The sequence below is a fragment of the Carlito syrichta genome, unplaced genomic scaffold, assembly GCF_000164805.1.
Source record: "Carlito syrichta isolate Samal-C Ts95f unplaced genomic scaffold, Tarsius_syrichta-2.0.1 Scaffold303385, whole genome shotgun sequence".
Lineage (NCBI taxonomy): Eukaryota > Metazoa > Chordata > Mammalia > Primates > Tarsiidae > Carlito > Carlito syrichta.
In genome coordinates, this window is record NW_007247481.1 from 545,748 (window position 1) to 559,747 (window position 14,000).

Genomic DNA, 14,000 nt, shown 5'->3' on the forward strand with positions numbered 1-14,000 from the left:
AGAGGTGGTGCTGGTGCTGATAGAGAAAGGATTTTCAGGCTTATCAGAACTCCTCCATCCTCAAGCATTCTCTCCAATTCTTTCAAGTTCCTCTGCTATACAACTTTATCAGCTGGGATAGCAAATTCAGCCTGACAAGATAAGGCTTGCTCCGGCCACTGAACATGTCCTGTAGAAGCTCACCCTACCCCAAGCACTCCCAACGTTAGGGCTAATTTTAACCATTTTAGCTTCAGTTGTGGTGGAACCTTGATCATTTCAGGGGAACTAAATGAATCGGACAGACTTCTACTGTAACAAGGAATCTTAAAATACATGGTTTTTCTGTGATTATCTTAATATTTACACTATTTTTATATTTTATAATGTTTTAGTTTTGCATTTACACTTCATGGCAACCCTGTTGTAAGGACAGGCTGGAATATACTGTGATGACTAGAAATACTCCATTATTTAAGTTAACGAAGGTACTTTTTTTTCATACTGCAAGTCTAGACTAACTGGGTCACTGAGAAACCCAGGCTGACAAAATCATCACCACCTTAGAATCGCTGGTTCCTTGTCCCAGAACTGACACAGGTGGCTGTCAATCATAATTCTTTGGTCAGAACCAGTTACATGAGTCTACCCGAAACTGACATAGCTGATCACCCACATCCCCTTGTCTTCCATTTTTATTGCAGGTACCTTGAGCCTATAAGGTCTTTGTGGGAAAGCATCACTCTTCTTTTAAAAATTAACTTAAATTTTGTTTTATTGTGATTACATTTAATACAAGATCTGCCCTCTTAACAAATTAGCTGTACCATGCATTGTTGTTGACTCTAGGTACAACGTAAATCAGTTAAATTTATAATAAACTAACTGATTATCTGGACTTTCCAGCTCCTGTGTTGTGCTGCCATTTTCACAGTGGAGGCCCTAGAGACATTATTTAAAAAACAAAAACAAAAACAAAAAAACCCTCAAAACTATCACCTCTGAAGTCTTATTAAGCCAAAACAGTTACATCTTCCATAGGCCACAAACTGCAACATTTTGGCAAACTGGTCTCTATGGAAAGGTTTTTCTCCTCTGTAAGTTTTGGGAGTCTCTCTAACGCTCTTTGTTTTAAATTTGGCAGGTAACATTGTAGTATCTGTAGATCTGTAAAGCTGATTCAACTTGCTAGATTGAAACTTTCAATTGTTTAAATTGATCAAACTGTATAAATTGTGGGCTATATATTCTCTATATCAGTAAAATTTATAATAAACTCACATGCATGTACATGCACATCAGAGCCTGTAGTAGTGTGAAACAATAGGCTCCTAAGGCACAAAGTTTAAGGAGACACTCAGTCTTAGGGTCCTGCAAGTTCCTTTCACTAGTCCCCGCCTGATGTACTTAGAGTCCCCCATCTCACTCTAGAAGCCAGTTGTGAAATATTTACCAACACACTACTTCCTTCAAATAAATACTGGCTTGTTACACGAATGTGGACATTGTCATGAAAGTGTCATTAAAAAGTTTCCTGGCTTGTAATTGTATATTAGCTTGTTCTGTTTTTCATCCAGTTCTATCCTATGAAGTCTTTAAAGAACTAGGATACGAAATGCTTGATCACCGTAAACTTGAGACTGGGAATCTATCTGAGAGAAAGCGTGCAGTACGCTAATTCAAATGCAGAGACACAAACAACTTTGAGAGAAACGAAGAATGTGAGAAAGTCCGGCAGATTCTGGAACAAATTTCTCAGAGAGAAGAAAAAATAGAAATCAGAGATTGTATCATGCTGGACAAACAGCATGCTATATCGTAGGACGACACAATGAAGTCAGTTCAAAAAGAAAAAGAAGACTTTAATCATGAAAAGCAGAAATGCTGCTATTGGATCACCAGGAGAGATAAATGAGGAAATATCCTTTGAGCCCTCAAAAATCGGAAGAAAGCAAATACTTCATTGAGGAATAATGATCTTTCTCATTGAAGGAAGGTAAAAATGCCATTTCTCATTCTTTGTTTGCAACTAAGAAATCTTCCTAGCATTTACTTTCCTACAACCATCATTTATATGATGATTGGTTATTGTTTTAAATTTCTTCTTCTATGCAAATATTCATATTCAGTGTGCTTCTTGGCATTATTTATATTTGAATAAGTCAAGAAATAGTTTTGGTTCTTTTTTTTTTTTTTTTTTTTTGAGTTGGAGTCTCACTCTGTCGCCCAGACTGGAGTGCAGGCAAATACTAACTGTGAATACAATGAACTTACAGTTTTATCCACATTCATCCCTTGCAATATAAATCTTTCAGCCTAGACTCCCCTCCAAGCATCAAATGAGAAAATCCGCACTCTGGTTAAATGTGCTTTCATGGGTGCTCTTTTGATCATAAAATTCCAAATTTAAGCATAGGTGATTAATTTTACTCCTATGCTTTGTTTTTAGTTGCAAAGCAGCGACAAATGAATAGTTATGAAAATCATGTTTGAAAAAAAATTGCAGGTACTTTCTTTTTTCTACTTCAGATCAAAAGTAAAGATCAGTGCTACAGGAACTGTCATCAGTAGTAGTTTCAGACTTTTCCTCTGCTCTTTGCATTGAGCATATAAAAGGTGTCTTGCAACAAACGGGGTGTTGGTCGTTCAATTGTGGTTTTCTTTTCCAGATGGTGACTACTTACCATCTGGCGGGCACTCTCGATGGTGTTGGAAAGGCTCGTCCTCCTCAGAGTGACTGGAAATATCCAACCTGTTACTCAGTGACTGCCAGCAGATAGCTTCTCTTGTTTCCCATTTGGCTTTATTTGCCAAATGAATATGTTGCTTTAATACCTAATAGCCTTGACCAGCTGCTGAGTTCTGTTCTTTCCAATTTTGATTACCTGGATTTTCCAGCTCCTGCATTGTTCTGTCATTTTCACAGTGGGGGCCGTGGAGACATTGAAAAAGAGCCTCAAAAATTCGGTATTTGCTTCTGAGGCCTTACTAAGCTCAAGCAGTTAAATCTTTCTTTCATAGGCCACAAACTGCATCATCTTGGCAAACTGGCCTCTGATGGAAGATTTTTCTCCCCTGTAAGTTTTGGGAGCCTCTCTAATGCCCTTTGTTTTCAGTTTGACGGATAACATTATATGTGTTTATCATGTACAGCATGATGTTTCAAGGTATACATATACATTGTGGAATGATTAATTCTTGCTAATTAACAAATGCATTACCTCACATGGTATCATTTTTGTGGTGAGAGCACTGAACATCCGCTTTCTTTGCATTTTTCAAAAATACAACGTATCATCATTAGCTATAGTCACCCTGCTGTGCAATAGATCTCTTCAATTTATTCTTCCTATGTAGCTGTAATTACGTATTCTTCGACTAACCTCTCCCCAAATCCTCTCACCCTGCAAGCCTCTCATGACCATTATTCTATTCTCTACTTTCAAGAGATCAACTTTTTTAGCTTACACATCTGAGAGCGATCATGCATATTTGTCCTTCTGTGTCTGGCTTATTTCATTTACTATAATGTCCTCCAGGTTTCTATATTTTTCATTTTTTGCTTAATGGCTGAAGAGTTTTCCACTGTGCGTATATACCACATTTTCTTAACCCATTCATCCATTGAATGGGATATGGTTGATTCCATATCTTGACTATGTGAAAAGTGTTGCAATAAACATGAGAGTGCAGATGTCTCTTCAAAATACTGATTGCATTTCCTTCAGCTATATACCCAGTAGGGGAATTGCTAGATCACACGGTAGGTCTGTTTTTACTTTTTTGAGGTACCTCTCCATACTGATTTTCATAATGGTTGCACTAATCTAATACTCTTACCTTTCTTTTCTTCATAATTCGGTTCTTTGGACAAGGGTATCCTTCACTTAGGTGATTAGTTCTAATAGTCGTGTGAAAATTAGGTTTTTATTTTTATTTTTGCATTTTTTTAAGTATGGATTTCACTCTGTCCCCCATACTGGAGTGCAGTGAAACAATCATGGCTCAACACAGCCTCAACCTCCTGGGTTCAGGTAATCCTCCCACCTTAGCCTCCTGAGAAACTGTGACTACAGATGTGCACACCAACCCCAGATAATTCTTTGATTCTTTTTAATAGATGGAGTCTTGCTATGTTGCCCAGGCTGGTCTCCACCTCTTGGGTACAAGCATGAACTCTCAGCCTCCCAAAGTGCTGGGATTATAGGCATGAGCTACCACAGTCAGCCAGAAAATCAGGTTTTTAAAGTTGAAATATATGTTGAATCTACTAAGATCAGTTATTGTGAAAAGAACCCCATTAGACTTATTGATAAATCAGTTTTCTAATGTATCAAATTACCATCCTAATTTACATATATGAAGAACAAAATGTGCATTTATCACATGTGCTAAAATATTGTGTCCTGTAGGCTATGTTTTGATTACAATGTTCCACTTCAGAGCACAGTCATTATTGACTTCTATTGTTTGAAAGTCCTTCTTTTCCTTGTTTCTGAAATAAAACATAAATAGACTTCAGGCCTGGGCTTCTCTTTCCAGAAACATCACAGACAGGTAGCAGGGCTAACATAAGGGGAGAACAGTGTAAGGCTGATATCCATCCTGAATGACCAATGCCAATCTAATTTAATTTAATAAGTCTGCCAGTGATTACACTTTTTGCTATTGTCCTTTCTCACAGAAATGTTGACTTTCAGTATGAAATGTAAGGCCTCACGGTCTTAAAATCATTCATCCAATAAATTGTTTCCCAAACTGTGGTCCAAGGTACACAAGTCACCTAAAGTTTTCCAACCATCATGTTTGTGTTGCTGATCAATAGTCTACCCATACATTTGGGGAACACTATTCCTTCTTACTAACGACCACATACATATAGGAATATTATATACATTAATATCGAGACTATTGAATATTATTTTAAAATATAGGTTTCCTTCAGAATATTAAATATTCTTTGAAAACAAATGATATTATATGAAATACATGTGAATTCTAACACCCTAAGGTCATACAGTTAGAAAAGCTTTTCCTTGGAAGTATATTTTCACCCAAAACGCTAGGTGAAAATGTTGTGTCCTGCCTTGCTATTTTTTTTGTTTTGTTTTGTTTTTTTAAAATAAAGATGTGGTACAGTTCAGAGTTAGGTATACAGACGTTGACTATGCAAGTACCCTTGTTGATGAGATGTGCACCTCCCTCCCCTAGCAGTCTCCTCAACTGCCAATCCTACCCCTCCCCTCCCCTGGCAGTTTCCCACTACTGTCAACCCCTTATAGTATTATAATTGTTCAAGGTACCACATGAGTGAGAACATATGGTACTTTGGTCTTTGTTTCTGTGATAGATCACTGAGTATGATTAACTCTAAATCCATCCAAGTTGCTGAGAAGTCCATATGTTTGTCCTTCTTTATGACTGCACAATATTCCATGTGTATATGTACCACATTTTTTTTATCCAGTCCAGCTTTAATGGGCAGCATGATTGGTTCCATGTTTTTGCTATTGTGAACAGAGCTGAAGCAGACATACGTGTGCAGGTATCTTTTTTGCACAATAATTTGAGTTCCTCCAGGTATATTCCCAATAGGGGAATTACTGTGTCATATGGAAGGTCAGTTGCTAGTTCTTTTAGATATTGCAACACTGTCTTCCAGAGAGGTTGCACTAGTTTGCATTCCCACCAGCAGTGTAGAAGCATTCCTTTTTCTCCACATCCTTGCTGCATCTGTTATCGTTTGTTTTATTAATGATGGCCATTCTTACTGGGGTTAGGTGGTATCACAATGTGGTTTTGATTTGCATTTCTCTGATGATGAGTGAGACTAGTGCTGGCATTTTTAATGGCTCTTATATGACAGTCATGACCTGGGGACTCAGGAACACACATAATCTGCTTCACCTCACCTCCAACAAGGAGAATGAATGAGCCACTGCCGATCTTAACCTTTCTGGGGAGAAGTGAAGAGACCAGGGTGGCTGAGGCAAGCAATAGATTGAGGTTATCCACGGGAGTACTGGGAATACGCCAGACCCACCGGGCCTGTGGACCATGACGAGGACTTTGGCTTTGACTCCGAGTGAGACGGGGAGACACTGTGGGGTTTTGAGCAGATAAGCGCTCTGATATGACTTACAATTAAAAGACCACACTATCTGCAGCAGTTAATGTAGACGAGGTGGGCATACACAAGCATGAAGACCTGCTGGAGACAAGATGTCATCCAGACAAGATGTCACGAGAACCTGGGTGTGGTGGGGTAAAAGGGTGTGAGGATGAGATAAAAAGACAAGGCACAGGTGACTCCAAGGTCAATGACCTGAGAAACTAGAAGGATAAAGCTGCCATCAAGTGAGATGCAAAGTTGTGGGTGGAAGAGGCTTGAGGGGGAAAGATTAGAAGTTCAGTTCTGACATGTAAAGTCTGAGATGTCTGTTAGACATCCAAGTGGACGCCTAAGTAGGAAGTTGGATAGAGTACATGAGTGGAGCTTAGCAGAGAGAAGGCTAGAGATTCTTTTTTCATTGCTGATCGAATTCTCTATTCATAATTAACTTTTAAAAATTAAAATTATGAAATTCTCACATTTCTGAAACAACTGAGAAAGAGGGTGAATGTTGCTGGAACCCTTGAAGACGGATTCTGTATTCTATCTAAAAACACATCCCACAATATCATTTAACTTGATTTTTGTTTGATTCTCTCACCTTGACATTCTGGGCAGGGAGTGAAATTTTTCTAGCTGATAATGGCTTTTTGCCCATAAAATCCACTTATTCATTCCTTATGATATAAACATTTATTCAGTTCCCACAACATGTGAGCCTTCTATTCTTCCATGCAGTCCATTATCTTGCTTGAACAGCAAAACTTGCCAAAGGGTCAGGGGAAGAAATGAATTTGAAAGGAAGTACCTTGCAGAAAAATGTTGGAAAGACGACCTAGTAAATCCCTGATTTTAAGGAGAGCCCCACTGAGTACATCGAATGTGAGAATAACATTTCAGAGAATAAAACTACAGCAAACAAAAAGTGCTGTCTGAGGCTGTCTATTGCCCAGGAAGATAAGCGAAGAAATAATTTATATATAATACATGCATCTCATGCCTTAAACAAAACAAAAACAAAAATAAGCCCTGAACATCTGTCCCACATATTCAGAGTCTTGCTTTAGTTTTGTGGTTTTTGTTGTTATTGTTGTTGCTTGGTTGGTTGCTTGTTTGCTAATGGAGAAAGCAGAAAGTAGAAACTAGTCTAAAAAAAATCACATCCCAGCATTTTTAGATTTGCTTTTTACTTTAAATTTCATGAAACACAGCATTAAGAAGGGTAGTCGCATGCCACAGGTAGACTATGGAAAGTGTGTTAAAAATAGAAGTCGAATACAACAAGTGTGCATTGTGTTCCCATGTGCACACACTGGTTGGGACTAGGATGCGTAATGAGAAGAAGTCTCTCCCTCCAGTATTCGCAGCATGACAGGATAGAGAACTTCACCTACACATACAAAAGGCACTAAGAAGCCAGGCTCAGTGACTCAGCCCGTAATCCCGTGCTTTGGGAGGCTGAGGTGAGTGGATTGCCTGAGCCCACGGGTTCGAGACCCACCTGGGCAAGTTGGCAAGACCTCATCTCTACAATAAATCAAAAATGAGCCGGGCATGGTAGCGTGTGCCTGTAGTTCCAGCTACTTGGAAGACTGAGGCGGAAGGATCGCTGGAGCCCGGCGGGTCGAGGCTGCGGTGGCCGGGAGCGGCCACTGCACTCCAGTCTGGGTGACGGAGTGATACTCCAACTAAAAAAAAGGCACTAATACTAGACAGGCAATGCTAACTACCATAGCAGATGGTATGTGAGCACAGGGGAGGAAGAGATTTATGGGAGTGGTATCATCGCACTTCTTAGAGGAGAAAGGACTTAGGTCTTAAATAAGATACTAAAAACAAGGATCAGAAACCAGAATGGAGAGGAATTTCTAGGCAGAGAATATTGGAGCTGGGTCTGGAGGCAGAAATGCAAGGCATGGATGAAACCGTGAATAGCCCAGTGTTGCCATAGCTTTAAAAAAAAATGTAGGGATCAACTTAAATGTAGATATTCACACATATATAAATAATATCATGTAAGAAAAAACAACCAAGCATGGTTGCCTGGCATAAAAGTTCAGTAAGTTAATTGAATGTCAACTTGCATTTGAATATAATTCAGAAGATGTGATAATGACTAAGAATAAGATGAAAATGCTGCAGGAAAAGAGAAAATTAATAACTACATATAGACACAACCAGTGCAAATTTTTTAGGCTGCATGCTCTATTAGGGATAGACATAGCTATCAAAATCATTTTTAGTAGCATTATTGAGCTCTACTTGTTATACACTAAATTGCACATATTTAAAGTGTATAATTTGTTAAGCTTTGACATATGTTTACACCCATGAAGCCATCCCCACAATTAAGATCATGAACTTATCCATCAACCCCTAAAATTTTCTCATATGCCTTCATAATCCTTCCTACGCCTCCTCCTAATCCCCAGGCAATCAATGATCTTCTTTCTGTCGCTCTAAATTAGTTTGCATTTCCTAGACTTCTATGTAAATGGAATAGTAAACTATGTTCTCTTTTTTGTCTGGGTCGGTTCGCTCAACATAAACGTCTTGAGAGTCAACCATATTGTAGTCTTTGAGTGGTTCATTGCTTTTCGTTGCTGAGTACTGTTTCCTTATGTAGACGTTTGGATCTATTCACCAATTGATCAACATCCGGGTTACTTCCAGTTTGGGGTTGTTTCTCATAAAACTGCTGTATTAGTCCATTTTGTGTTGCCATATGGAAATGCCTAAGGCCGGGTAATTTATAAAGAAAAAAGGTTTATTGACTCATGGTTTTACCTGGTGCACAGCTCCATTTCTGGTGAGGCCTCGAGAAGCTTTTCTTCTTGGCGGAAGGCAAGGGGAGCCAACCGGGGAGTTAGCATGTCACGTGGCGAGAGGAAAAGCAAGAGAGAGAGGAGGAGGTGCCAGGCTCTTTTAAACAATCAGTTCTCATCTAAACGAACAGAGCGAGGACTCACCCATTGTGCAAGAATGGCACCAAGTCATTGATGAGGGATCCACCCCCCGACCCAAGCACCTTCCACTAGGCCCCACCTCCAACATTGGGGATCGTGTTCCCAAATGAGGTTTGGAGAGAACAAGAATCCAGACTATATCAGCTGCTATGAACATTGATGTACAAGTCTTTGTATAGACATGTACTTTCATTTCTTTTTAATAGATACCTAGGCATGGAGGGCTGGATCACATGGGAGGTATACATAAGTGGTTGTACCATTACATTTCCAACAGCAGCCTCTGACAGTTCCAGTTCCTTCACATCTTACCAAACTCCACAGGTATGATCTTTGCAGAATTTTATTCTCTCTCCCCACTCAGCCACAAACAAATAACATTTCTGCACTGATGGAACAAATTCAACAGACAATGCTTTCAATAAGTTAAAAAAACAGAAGAATATCCATTTATATTCAAAAAATAAAGGAAAAATAGCCAAAAAGTCTTAAAAGAATTAACATCTAGAAAGTGGACTTCTGAAAGGTGATAAGAAAAGGAACAGGGTATTACTATTTGTTCCATTTTAAGACTGCTTGACATTTTAAAACATGTCATGGACTATTTTAACAGAAAAAAAAAAGTATTTTTAAACACATAAACCAAAGTAGTTTCAAAGTTTGTTTGTTTGTTTTACAAGCACATATAAGGCACGCATTAGCTATGTTTAATTAAAATTTAATACAACTTAAAATCTTTATTAGTTACTTTGTATTTTCAAAATACACTTTGGATTAGTCATCATAAAGAATGTATTTTTAGTCATTGAATCAGATGAAGAATTTTTGCAGGTGACCATCTGGTGATAAAATAGTCAAGAATCTCTGTTTAAGTATGAAAGTTCCTCAAAAAGCTAAAAATAGCACTATCATATGATCCAGTAATACCACTTCAGAGTAGTTATCCAAGGGAAACAAAATCAATATGTCGAAGACATATCTGCACACCCACGTTTATTGCTACACTATTGACAATAGCCCAGATATGGAATCAACCTAAGTGTCCCTCAACAGATGAATGGATTTTTTTATTGTGGTATATATACACAATGGAATACTACTCACCCTTTAAAAAGAACAAAATTCTGCCCTTCACAGCACCATTCACAGCAACATGGATGAGCCTGGAAGGCATTGTTAAGTAAGATAAGCAAGCACAGAATGACAATACAAGGTCCACTTATGAGTTCTTTGTTTCTGTGATAGAACACTCAGTATTATAGATTCTAAGTTCATCCAAGTTGCTGTGACGTTTATAATTTTGTCTTTCTTTATGGCTGTGTAGCATTCCATTATGTATATATACACCACATTTTTTAATCCAGTCATCCTCCAGTGGGCAGCACGATTGTTTCCATGTTATTGCTGTTGTGAACAGTGCTGCAGTAAACATGTGTATGCAGATATCTTCTTCAGAGAGTAATTTGAGTTCCTCCGGGTATATTCCCAGTAGGAGGATTACAGGGTCGAATGGAAGGTCGATGTCACATAAAACTGTTTCCACAGAGGTTGTACTAGTTTACACTCCCACCAACAAAGTAGAAGTGTTCCCTTTTCCTTCATCCTCTCCAGCATCTGTTATTTTTTGAGATATTGATGATGGCCATCCTGACTGGAATTAGGTGGCATCTCAGTGTGGTTTTAATTTGCATTTCTTTGATGACCAGTGAGGCTAAGCACTTTTTGATGTATTTACAGCCTGCTCATGTGTCACCTTTTGAGAAGTGCAAATTCACATCTTTTGCCCACGTTGTAATGGGGTTTTGGGGTTGTTTTGTTTGTTTGTTTGTTTTTCTTTTTGGCATGTTTGATTTCCTTGTAGAACCTAGATGTTAGGCCTTTGTCAGATTACAGTTGGCAAACATTTTTTTCCCAGTCCCTGTACTGTCTCCCTGTTCCCTTGATAGTTTCTTTGGCTTTGCAGAAGCTTGTCAGTTTGATGAGGTCCCACTTGTCCATCTTCTCTCTTATGGCATGGGCACTTGGGGTTTTGATCCAGAATTGATTGCCATTTCCAATTTCCATAAGGGTGCCTCCTGCATTTTCTAAGGTTCTTATAGTTTCAGGTTTTATGATTAGGTCTTTAATCCATTTAGAGTTGACTTTTGTGTATGGTGATTAGGTAGGGGTCTTGTTTTAATCTTCTGCATGTGGTCAGCCAGTTTTCCCAGCACCATTTACTGAGTGGGTTCTCCTTTCCCCACTGGTTCGTGGTGGAGGCTTTCTCGAAGATAAGTTGGTTGGGAAATTGAGGTTTTGCTTTTGGAATCTCTATCCTGTTCCAGTGGTCTATATGCCAGTTCTTGTACCAGAGCCAACCTGTTTTGATTATTGTAGCTTTAAGATAGAGTTTAAAGTCTGGGAATGTGATATCTCCTGCTTTGGTTTTTCGTTTGTTTGTTTGTTTTTGCTGAGGATTGTTTTGGCTATTCGTTATGTACATTTCCATATTAATTACTGTATTGTCATTTTCAAATCTGAGAAGAATGCTGCTGGTAATTAATGGGTATTGCCTTAAATCTGTAAATTGCCTTGGGTAGGATGGCTATCTTAACAGTGTTGATTCTTCCAGTCCATGAGCATGGAATATTTTTCCATTTGTTTGTGTCATCTTTGATTTCTTTGAGCAGTGTTCTGTAGTTTTCATTGTTAATGCCTTTCATATCTGTGGTTAGGAAGATGCCAAGGTATTTCATTTTTTTGTGTGGCTACTGTTAATAGAATTGTGCTTTTTATTTGGATTTCTGTTGGTGTATAGAAATGCAACTGTCTTTTGCACATTTATTTTATAAGCTGAGACTTCGCCAAAGTCTTTTATCAGTGCAAGGAGATTTTTGACAGATTCTCATGGGTTTTCACAGTATAGAATCATGTCACCTGCAAAGAGGGATAACTTAGCTTCCTCTTTTTCTATTTGGATGCCCCTGGTTTCCTTTTCTTGTCTGATATGGCTCTAGCTAGGACTTCCAATACTATGTAGAACAGGAGGAATGAGAGTGGGTATTCTTGAAATGATTCCAATTTCTGTCTATTGAGCAGTATGTTGGCTGTGGGTTTCTTATAGATGGCTCCTACTATTTCGAGGTATGTTCCATCTATGACTAGAGGTTCAAGGGTTTTTATCAAGAAGGAGTGCTGGGTTTTATCAAAAGTTTCATCTGCATCTAATGATATAATCATATGATTTTTGTCTCTACATTTGTTGATTATTTAATTACATTTATGGTTTTGCAGTTGTTAAACCAGCCCTGCATCCTGGGGATGAAGCCTACTTGGTCATGGTGGATGGTTTTTGAGATGTGTTGTTGGATCCGGTTTGCTAGAATCTTGTTGAGTATTTTAGTACCTATGTTTATGAAGGATATTGGCCTGTAGTTATTTTTCTTTGTCGGATCTTTACCCAGTTTGGGTATCAATGTGATGTTAGCTTCATAAAATGATATGGGGAGAGTTTCATCTTTCTCGATTACCTGCAAAACTTTCAACAGAATTGGGGTCAGCTCCTCTTTGTATGTTTTGTAGACTTCTGCTGGAAAGCCATCTGGTCCAGAAATTTTTTTGTAGGTAGTTTTCTTAAGACATAGTCAATCTCCTGGATTGTTATTGGTCTATTTAGAGTCTCAATTTTTCTTGTTTCAATGTGGGAAGGTTGTGTGATGTAAGAAAGTCCTCCATTTCATTCAGGTTTTCAAATTTGTTTCTATACAGTTGTACACACTAATCTCTGATAGTCTTTTGTATTTCTTCAGGGTCAGTTGTGATTTTGTCTTTTGCATTTCTGATTGTGTTTATTTGGGCTTTCTCTGTCTTTTTCTTGGTCAGTGTTGATAGGAGTTCATCAATTTTGTTTATCCTTTTTAAAAAAACCAGCTTTTGGTTTCCTTGATTTTTTTGTATTATCTTTTTGTCTTCTAAGTCCCAAATTTGGTCTTTTACTTGGTGATCTGGATTCTTCTGCTGAAGTTAGGGTTTTGGTGACCTTGCCTTTCCAGCTTCCATATGTGATTTGTTAAGCTAACTTGGGATCTTGTCCTTTTCTTCATGTTTGTTCATAGAGTCATATGAATTCCCCTTAGTACTGATTTCATGGCACTCCAGAGACTTTGATAAGATGTTTCTTCATTTTCGTTTGTTTCTTAGTATCTTTTAATCTCTATTTTGATTTCCGCGTATTGTTAGTATTCCAAGGATTGTCAGTAGCGGGAATTTGCTGGGGGAAGGGGGTCTGTATAAGCAGTAGCGGGATTCTGCCGGAGTAAGAAGGGGTCACACCTCATCAACAAGGGTACCTGCATAATGAACATTTGTATATGTACCCCACATCTTTAAAATTAAAAATTAAGCCAGGCTTGGTGGCTCAGACTGTAATCCCGCACCTTCGGGAGGCTGAGGTGAGTGGATTGCCTGAGACCGCGGGTTCGAGACCCACCTGGGCGGCGAGACCTCATCTCTACAATAAATCAAAAATTAGCCAGGCATGGTAGTGCGTGCCTGTAGTTCCGGCTACTTGGAAGGTGGAGGCAGAAGGATCGCCAGGGCCCAGCAGGCGAGGTGGCCAGGAGCGACCACTGCACTCCAGTCTGGGCGACAGAGTGAGACTCCAACTCAAAAAAAAAAAATTATTTTTTTTTTTAAAAAGGAATGACAATACAGAATGATCATATGTAAAGATCTCATAAAAACAGTAGAATAGTGGTTACTAGAGGCTGAGAATAGTAGGGGATGAGGGTGTATAAGGAGAGGTTATTTAACAAATACAAAATTGCAACTAGATAGAAAACAAGTCCTAGTGTTCTGTGACATTGTAGGATAACTAGAGTTAACAATAATGTATATTCTCAAAAAACTAGAAGAGAGGCTTTAGAATGTTCCCAACACAAAGAAATGATAAATGTTTGAGGTGA